The following is a 9,921-nucleotide window of genomic DNA, read 5'->3' as shown; positions in this document are numbered from 1 at the left end:
GAGCCTCTCCTGCCTCCTCAGCAGCGCTAAGAATGTCTGACTGCAGCTTAGGTCTGCTCCCCGCTGGCAAATGGACATCCCCCGAGGGCTTCCGGGCTGCCAGAGGGATGTCTGATTGCCATATTAGGCCCAATCCCCTGGGGAGCGGGCCTAAGCCAGCAGGTGGTCATCCCCTGAGGGTCCCAGACTGCAAGAGGGCACAGGCCGGGCTGAGGGACCCCCCCGAGTGCACAAATTTTTGTGCACCAGGCTTCTAGTCTTATATAATAAAAGACTAATATGCAAATCTACCAAAAGGTGGAACGACTGGTCACTATGACGCACACTGACCACCAGGGGGCAGATGCTCAGTGCAGGAGCTGCTCTCTGGTGGTCAGTGTGCTCCCACAGGGGGAGCGCCACTCAGCCAGAAGCCGGGTTCATGGCTGGCGAGTGCTGCAGCAGTGGCGGGAGCCTCTCCTGCCTCTTCGCCGTGCTAGGGATGTCCGACTGCAGGAGGGCACAGGCTGGGCTGAGGGACCCCTCCTGAATGCAGGGATTTCGTGCACTGTGCCTCTAGTTTACTGATTATAAGTTTCTTGAAATAGGGACTGTGTCTTCACATATTTGGATCTCTAGCAGCTATTCTGTATCTTACACATACTCTAATAAATAAGAGGAGGAGAGTCATCTTTGTCAGACATTTACAACTTCAGCTGGGGAATAAATAATTTTTAAAATGTAACTGCAGCAGTAGCAAGAGCCATGTGTATGTACCTTACAAGAAGTATTAACGAAGCTTATCCTGTGACATCACCCCATTTCAAAGAGTAGAAAACGGAGGCCCAGGAAAGATGAAATAACTTTCCAAGCTGCTTCCATTATTACGGGGCCTAATAAAAGAAATTTAGTCCCTATCTCCTTTGCTTTGAAGCCTCGGTTCTACGTACAAAACTACAAAAATTTTCGCTCTCCAATATGGCAACATGAGAGATGCCGATCTTTGGCTGACCTACGTGTGCTTTGAAATGTCCAGAATAGGGAGAAGTGTTACATTTTCTCCTGCTACAAGGGCACAAAACCTCCACTGTCTCTATGAGCTGGCTGGCTGGAATCACCTTTTCTCTGAGGACTCACCGTGTTACACATGTCACAGAGCATAGATGCTGAATCTTTTGATGGGTGTACATGGTTTTGGAAAGAACACAAACCTAGGTCATTAACTCCTATTCCAAATGGAAGCCTAGACCACCCCCTTACATCCATGGCCTCACTCAATTCCCTCTTACAAAACGTGTTCTCTGGATGACACATTCCCGGCATGAGGAAGATCTCTAATGATCAGTCAGCTCTTCTGAAACAAGATCATGTTCAAACTTATAAAATGCAACACTACTCTGTGACTTCATATATGATATATAATTATTTTAGCTTAAAACCAGTCTAAGCCCTAACCCAATAATTTAGATTTTTGCTTCAAAACCTCTTCTTGCAGTTTTCTTCCCATCAGCTAGTGCGGTTTGTGAACAAACACTCCTCGGATGATGAAGGCTTCAGCTCACAATTCTGAAGTAGAAGGGGAACTCTGGTGTGCCAAGTTCAGCCAGCAGTATCTTTAACTAACTCCCATCACAGGAAGTCAAATGTTGTTGTATTAACATATTTTCATGTTTTTTTTTCCTCAAATCATATGTATTGCTCATGCAGAGGCAACATAGACTTGTTCTTTACTCTTTTTTTGATTGTTTTTTTTCTATACAAGTTTTACAAGTTTCCAAAGCTACAACAAAATATTACCCTTTCTTTTCTAGAGATACTTTCAGAAAAAATAATTTACTTAGAACTTGATGGAGTATTTATTATGAGTTTTGTACTTCTACCTGTCAGTCAACCTTGCCCTGATATTTTCCCATTTCTTACTGTTCTGCTCAATAACCTGGACTCCCCAGTATTATGAATCTATACTTATGTGCAAGCTCTTTCCAGAAGCCATTAATACTAAAGCCTTTGTGACAAAATACTAAAGTCTCTATGTTCTAATCAAAGGCGTCCTCGGAAAAAAGTTACACAGACAGTGACAAAAAAGTCATTGTAGCTATCCCAGCAGTAGAAGAGTGCCACCAATGACCAGTCATTCATAACATATCATAATACTCTCTGGGGCATGTCAACTAAGGGGAAGTCATGTAATTCCTTAATTAGATCACCATGTTTTCCCCTCCAGCCTAATTTTTGCTCAATATTCATGATTAAATATTGGCTTTTATTTTGATTTTTAAAAACCTTTATTGTTGAAAGTATTACATATGTCCCCCCCCCCCATTTACCTCTACTAGCCTGCCCTCGCCACCCCACCCTCAGGCCTTCACCACCCTATTATCTGTGTTCATGGGTTATGCATATATGCATACAAGTTTTTAGATTGATCTCTTCTCACCCACTCACCCCCATCTTCCCTCTGACATTCTGCAGTCCGTTCCTATTTATTGACTTTTAAACTTTAAAGGTTATACTGAATCTAGATACCCTGGGCTCTTCACAATTGCTGATTCCTGATAATGAAGATTCCTTTCCCATGAACAAAATAATAAAAGTAACTGGGAAGGACACACATTAGGTGATGAATATGAAGAAGGAAATTACTATTCCAGATGGCAAATATTCACATTGCTTGCTCTTTCTGCTTTGAGCATATACAGAATTTGTTCAAGTGAAGCAATCCTAAACTTTCATCTGGTTGCTCAAATATGCTTATAATTTTATAAGGCATTTTAGAATGTGTGAATTTAGCCAGATTCAACAATTAACTTTTCTAGGGGACAAGGGAATTGATAATCTTTGGTTAAGTATTTGTATGAGTTACTTTTGCAAGGAAACCTAGGGATATATATTTTTTATCTTGATATATTAATTCCAAATAAAAGTCAATACTCACACATATATCTCAAAATTAGATCCCAGCCACTCGTGTTTGCCACTTATTGACAGATGTAATTGTGTCTGACAACCTTCGAATTGTTTCATTCAAATATAAGTGACTTAAGAATATTCCTTCTAAGAAGCTCTCTCCATAACACTTCATCATCTTAAAGCAAATGGTCTAAAGGGATAATACAAACTTCTAAGTGTGCACCAAAGCAAACTGTTGGTGGGGAGTCTACATTGCTCAACAAGTTCCTCCTTGCTTAGAATGTCACCAAAAGCTCAGTATCAGAATTCTTTTATGCATTAATAAAAGACAAATACCTGAAAATGTGTCTCTAACTGTTCCCATTCAGGCTCAGATGAAGACTTTCCAAAAATAAATGCCAGTCTTTATTGCTTAATAGGCTTGATGTGGCTTAGATGATTATTTATTAGACAAAGAAGACGATTCCCTGGGTGCTCTTCTCTTTCCACTGAAAGGTCACCCACAAGAGATCATTTCTTCTAGGAACCACAGAGTAAAACCTGGTGGAATCACTATAATTAAGGCTGTAGAACTGGAGTCCCAAGTAGATTCCAGAACAATGACTTCAGTGTACACATCCTGAGAAATCATTAGACCACAAAATAAAGGAAATCAAGTAGTTTTCCTGCAATGATTTTCTATGTTTATTATCTTCAAACAAACAAAAATACAGTCTTCTTTTAAAATGTTGCTACCTAGGCCTGACACACAGAGATTATGATTCTATGTATTTGAAATAAGCCCAGTCCTCTAGTGATCTGAATTTTTAAAAGTGATCAAAACAACTCTTAATTGAACAAGAGTTTTGTTTGTTTGTTTTAATTTGTTATTGTTATTGTTCTTAGGACATCCTACTTCTTGTTTTGATCTGGTGTAATATTTTTCATGCAAGAAATTAATGTGTCTATAAAGCCTTACCTATAACTTTTATAGCAATGGATTAGAGCTGATAATTAAATATTTTTAAATATCTAATTTACTATTATATATAACTAGAGGCCTGGTGCATGAAATTCATGCACGGTGTGTGTATGTGTGTGTGTGTGTGTGTGTTCCTCAGCCCAGCCTGCACCCTCTCCAATCTGAGACTGCTGGCTCCCAACTGCTTGCCTGCATGCCAGCCTGATCACCCCCTAACCACTCCCCTGCCAGCCTGATTGATGCCTAACTGCTCCCCTTCTGGCCCAATTGCCCCCAACTGCCCTACCCTGCAGGCCTGGTTCCCCCCAACTGCCCCCCCTTGCCATCCTGGTCCCCCAAAACTGCCCTCCCTTGTAAGTCTGATTGCTCACAACTGCCCTCCCTTGTAGGCCTGATCGCCCACAACTGTTCTCCTCTGACGGCTATCTTGTGGTGGCCATCTTGTGTCCACATGGGGACGGCCATCTTGTGTGTTGGAGTGATGGTCAATTTGCATGTTTCTCTTTTATTAGATAAGACTAGAGGCCTGTTGCACAAAGAGATTAGTGCAATAGGCCTTCCCTTCTCCTGGCTGCGGGCACTGGTTTTCCTCTGGCACCTGGGACCCAGGCCTTCGCTCTGGCTGGAGCGGCCTTCCATCCTCCGTCTTTGGGTCCCAGGCCGGAGTCGCCTTCCGTCTTCCATCTTCACTGCTTCAGCATACCTTCAGTCTTCACTCCGCTACTTGGAGCCTACGTATGCAAATTAACCGCCATCTTTGTTGGCGGTTAATTTGCATATCACGCTGATTAGCCAATGGGAGGCGTAGCAAAGGTAGGGTCAATTAAGCTGTTTGTCTATTATTAGATAGGAGGATGCTATTTTGAGTATCATTCCATAGAAGTCTCAATGCAGATATCTGATTGTTTGCTCAGAAGGAGAAAAGTTAATCTGATCTACAGTTATAGTTCTGGCATCCTTTCTTGCATTAAGTATTATCCTTAAAATAAAAACTGGTAATTACATGCCGGTAGACTTAATGGAGTGAATTTTTTATAGTTTCTCTTATTTGAGTCTTTGTCATTTTTGAAGCTTACTTCTTTATCTGAATTCAAATTTTATCAAGTACAAATACATTAACTATGTAACACTGGGCATATAATATCAGAGAAGAAATGGCTATTCTTTAAAAGGGAAAAACTGGATGCATGATGTATGCATGAATATAAGAATTAGCAATGGACACAGTCACTAGGGGGGTGAGGGCATGTGTTGGGGGTGGGAGTGGCTGGGGAGAGGTGAATGGAGGGAAAAAAACAATATTGTAATAGCTATGTATGGGCCAGTGCGGGAGGGGGGGTAACTTGAAATATCAGGGGACCACTCTGTAAAGTATATAATTGTCTAACCACTATGCTGTGCATCTGAAATTAATACAGAATAATATTGGAAAAAAATATGTTAATAGTAGAAGGATTTGGCTGAAGGGTATGTATAAATTTTTGTGCCAATTAAAAAAAAAAAAAGATAGTTGATCTAAAATGTTAGTCTAGTAAGTCCACAACTGACATTTCACAAGGATAGTTTCCATCGATTTTTTTTTTCTTTGAATGGTCCATCCTTTCTTATTTCTTAGCATGCCTTGTGATTTTTTGCTGAAAATAAGACATTTTTATCTTATAATAGAGAAACTCCGGAGGTTCCTCCCCCCCTCCCCCCGGGATTTGCTGGGTTTTTTTGTTTGTTTGTTTGTTTTGTTTTTTGTATTTTGTGACTTTTGTATGATGTATCTGTACACAGATCATCAGTTTGAACTATAAACTTAAGATTTTCTCAGGACTTTTCTGAGTCTCTGACTTCCCCTGAGCATGCTTGGTAATTGTCTAAATTCTCCCACATATGCAGTTCTTTCAAATGTCCTAGTCCTTAAATACCTAGCTCCTAAAAGGGGAAGAAGATAAGAAAGAAAGAAAGAAAGAAAGAAAAATTCTAGTCTGTAATGCTCTCTAAGTTAGTATGGGCAAGTCATTGTCCCTCTTGAAGGAAGGAAGGAAGGAAGGAAGGAAGGAAGGAAGGAAGGAAGGAAGGAAGGAAGGAAGGAAAAAAAGGTGCCAGTCCTTTAAATCCCCTAAAAGTTGCTTCAACTGGAGAAGCTTGCAACAGCGATGGGGAGGGCTGCAGCAGCTTCTGCCCAGCTGCGTCTGCATCTCGGCAATCAGAAGGTACAATCAGCGACAGAGCACAGATCCTGATACTTGGAGGCCTGCCCACTCTGCCTTTCACAAGCTGTATACAAGCTGCTCCAGAAACCTTGCAGGAAAGCAGGAGGGGTGGGGGTGTGGGGGGGAAGCTGCTACTGTCCAAGAGCTGCAAATGACTAAAATTAACCAAAATTCACCTCCCAATCTTTCACGGGAAGTTCAAAGACTTCAGTAGAGTCTGAAGTTCCAAAATAGTTACAACAGATACATTATGTCTATGTAACCACTAGAACTTTTTTCTTGTAAAATTGAAACTTTATACCTAATGAACAACAAATTCCATTTTCTTCCATCCCCTAGCAACTACCATGCTACTTTCTGTTTCTTTTTGACTATGTAAGATACCTCATATTAACAGAATAAAAAAAATAAAAAAAGGAAAAACTGGGCCTTGGCTGAGTAGTTCAGTTGGTTGGAGAGATTGTGGGTTTGATCACTAGTCAGGGCACATAAAAGAATCAACCAATGAATGCATAATAAGTGGTACAACAAATTGATGTTTCTCTCTCTCTCTCTCTCTCTCTCTCTCTCTAAAAGTCAATCAACCAATAAAAATGGGTCATATGCAGAATCTAATGAACCAAATAAACTGATGATCAAAAATAGACCCACAGTCATAGAAGCATGAACAGACTATTGCATCTCAGAGGGAAGGCAGGGGAGGGTGGGTGGGAAGAAATCAACCAATGAACTTGTATGCATATATGCATCACCCGTGGACACAGACAATGGGGTAGTGAGGTCCTGGGGTGGTGGTGATGGATGGGAGCAGGCTACCAGATGTTAATGGGGGGAAAAAGAGAACCTATGTAATACTTTCAACAATAAAGATTTTTTAAAAAAGGAAAACTAAACTTGATAATGCAAGGGGGTTGAGTAGATTTGTCTATTCACAAAAATATCCTTGCCTTATTTTTCTTTGAAAGATTTTATTAAATTAGAAATTTATGAGATTGGCATGAGCCATTTCTGATTTCTTATAAATGGCAAAACTCATTTTTTCTTCCCAGTTTTAGCATTGGCTCAAGATAATTTTCTTCACTTTAATCTCTAGTAACATAATTCACAGTGACGTGATGAGGATTGGGAGTAGTTTAAGACTATAGAAGACAAGACTTTGAATTCAATTGGCTGATGCTTGCTATACTTTATTGAGTTCAATTTGTGACTTAACGGCTAAAACAGTTTGAATATATGTTTGTTAACTTATAAAATCTACAATGAATAAATTTAAGATAAGTTTAATGATTTATATGCTGTCATTTTGGAATTCCTTTTCTTTTTTAAAAATCAGTCATTACTATCAGTTAAGAAAATTGTTAAAAATAGGCATTTGACATTAGAGACATTTAAATACTATCATATTGATACTCATTTTCTCCAAGGTAGCCATATTTAATGAGAAGTTGTAGTTCTAACAAATTTTGAGTTATATGTGTAAGAAAAATGATTGAATCAGTTTCTGAGTTACTCAATACTATATTGTTAAATTGTAGGTACAACGAAATGAGGATTGTAATTTCAAATGGATTGTGAAAACTAGAATTTTCTGTTTGAGATGCTTAATCCTCTTCAGCTTTATTAATGTTGGTCCCATAAAGGGTTTAGAGGCTTGAGCCATAAGATTAAAATCTTAATCCTAAATCTTCTCAACTATAAAAAGGCCAAGATTAGTCAATGATTATTATTTTTTATTAATGGACTTTTTTTCCAATGTGAACTTTGTTGTTCACTACTACATAAAATTTAAATTGTAGTTATCTCTGATAAAATGTATTGTGTTAACAAAAATGTAGAAATAAATCCTAAGAACAAGCTATAGAAGTGGAATGAAAACATTAAGTATTTAATCCCACCCATTCAGATGCCAGGGACAGGGACAGGGACAGAAATGTCTGATAAACAGCTGACAAGACACTCAGAACAGTGCTTTCTCCTGTTAAATGCCAGTTAGAAAGCAAATATGAGATATACTTGTAATTGGTGAATTACAATTTTAAAAGTCTGATTGTATGCCTGGTCGGTGTGGCTCAGGGGTTGAGTATCTACCTATGAGTGAGGAGGTCAGGGTTCAATTCCCAGTCAGGGCACATGACTGTGTTGCTGGCTCCATCCCTGGTGGGGGGTGTGCAGGAGGCAGATGATCAATGATTCTCTCTCATCTTTGATGTTTCTATCTCTCTCTTCCTCTCCCTTCCCCGCAAATCAATCAATAAAAATATGTTTTTAAAAAAACTTGGTTGTAAAACCTTCTTGAAAATATGGCATGAGTCAACACTTACATGATGACTTTCTGGTTGAAGGTTGTATATACGGCAGCTTGAAAACAGGCTTTTTCAATGAATCATCAGTGGATGGCCAGGATGGAGCAAAAATCTATCTCACCTTGCCAAATGATCAATCACACAGAAGTTTATAAGCTTAAAAACTGTTATATCACATACTTCCAGTTCTAAAGCATTTCAACTGACATCACTGTTACAAAATATGCCATGTCAGCTGTTCACTCTTTTAACAGTTAGAGTGGGTACCCTTGCTTTTCTGTGGAATTTACTTTTAATAGAATCCTTACCTCTGGTTGCAATAGCAATTATTATTTTTTTTCAAGAAACAATTTATTTGTTCTTAAAATCTTGACAAAATAATATGGTGTTGCAGATACGTTGGCAGCTTAGTTTTTAATTTTTTACCACTTAAGTGACACAATTTCACTAAAATTTGATTTAGTTTTGTAATGCAAGGTAAGTAAAAGAAAGACACAAAGGTTCATTGATGGGCAGTAATGGCAGGGTCTAAAATGAGTAACAAAGCTTTGTAGAGATCAACTTGACAGACTTCAAAGATATTATATTCTTAAGTACTTATTATGTAGATGACTATAATTTGTGTGGAATTAAGTTTAAAGAAATTGAAAGTTACTGACATGTTTATAGAATTTTCCAGAATTTGAGAAATGTTGAGGAAATTACAAATTTCTCCTTTAATCTTGCTGAGACTTGCTTATTGAAACACACACACACACACACACACACACACACACACACACGAAGAAACAGAAAGCTCTGAGGTTTCTCCATCCTCCTATATTGCTCACTTGCCTGACAAAAATGAAAAGTGTCACCAATGATGTATCTAATAATTAAAACAATCTCAGTCTGAAAGGAATGACAGATTTCTGTTCTTTTGATGCAGGTAGTAAAGAAAAAGAACAAAATACCTGCTCCTTCTCAAAAAGTGAATTCATAAAGTATTATAAGATCCTCATAATCTAGAATGAATAATAGCCTGGGAAATATTATTAAAAATAAATAAGCAAAATGTGATTACAAGACATATACTGACTTTTGTATTTTATTTTTATTTGTTTTAATATGTATATATATATTATTGTTGATAGTATGACAGATGTCTTCCAATTCCCCCCCCCTTTACCCTCCTCCACCCACACCTTACCCCCTCCCAGGTCTTCACTACCCTATTGCCTGTGTCCATGGGCTATGCCTATTTACACTAATAAAAGACAAACAAGCAAATTGACCGTACCTTCACTACACCTTAAGCCACTCCCACCAGCCAATCAAAGCAACTATATGCAAATTAACCCAACCAAGATGGTGGCCAGCAGCCATGGAACTGGAGCAAGTAGGAGGCTTAGTTGCCCCAATGATGGAGGAAGCCAAGCTTCCTGCTTGCTGTGGCAGGCTCTGAGCTCCACTAGTAGGAAGGCTGGGAAGGGATGGTGGGGGGGTAAGAGATCAACCAAAGGACTTGTATGCATGCATATAAACATAACCAATGGACACAAGACACTGGGGGGTAGGGGAGGCTGGG

This window comes from Myotis brandtii, unplaced genomic scaffold, assembly GCF_000412655.1.
Source record: "Myotis brandtii unplaced genomic scaffold, ASM41265v1 scaffold466, whole genome shotgun sequence".
Taxonomy (NCBI): Eukaryota; Metazoa; Chordata; class Mammalia; order Chiroptera; family Vespertilionidae; genus Myotis; species Myotis brandtii.
The sequence above is the reverse complement of the archived record's forward strand: the minus strand, read 5'-3'. Positions refer to the sequence as shown.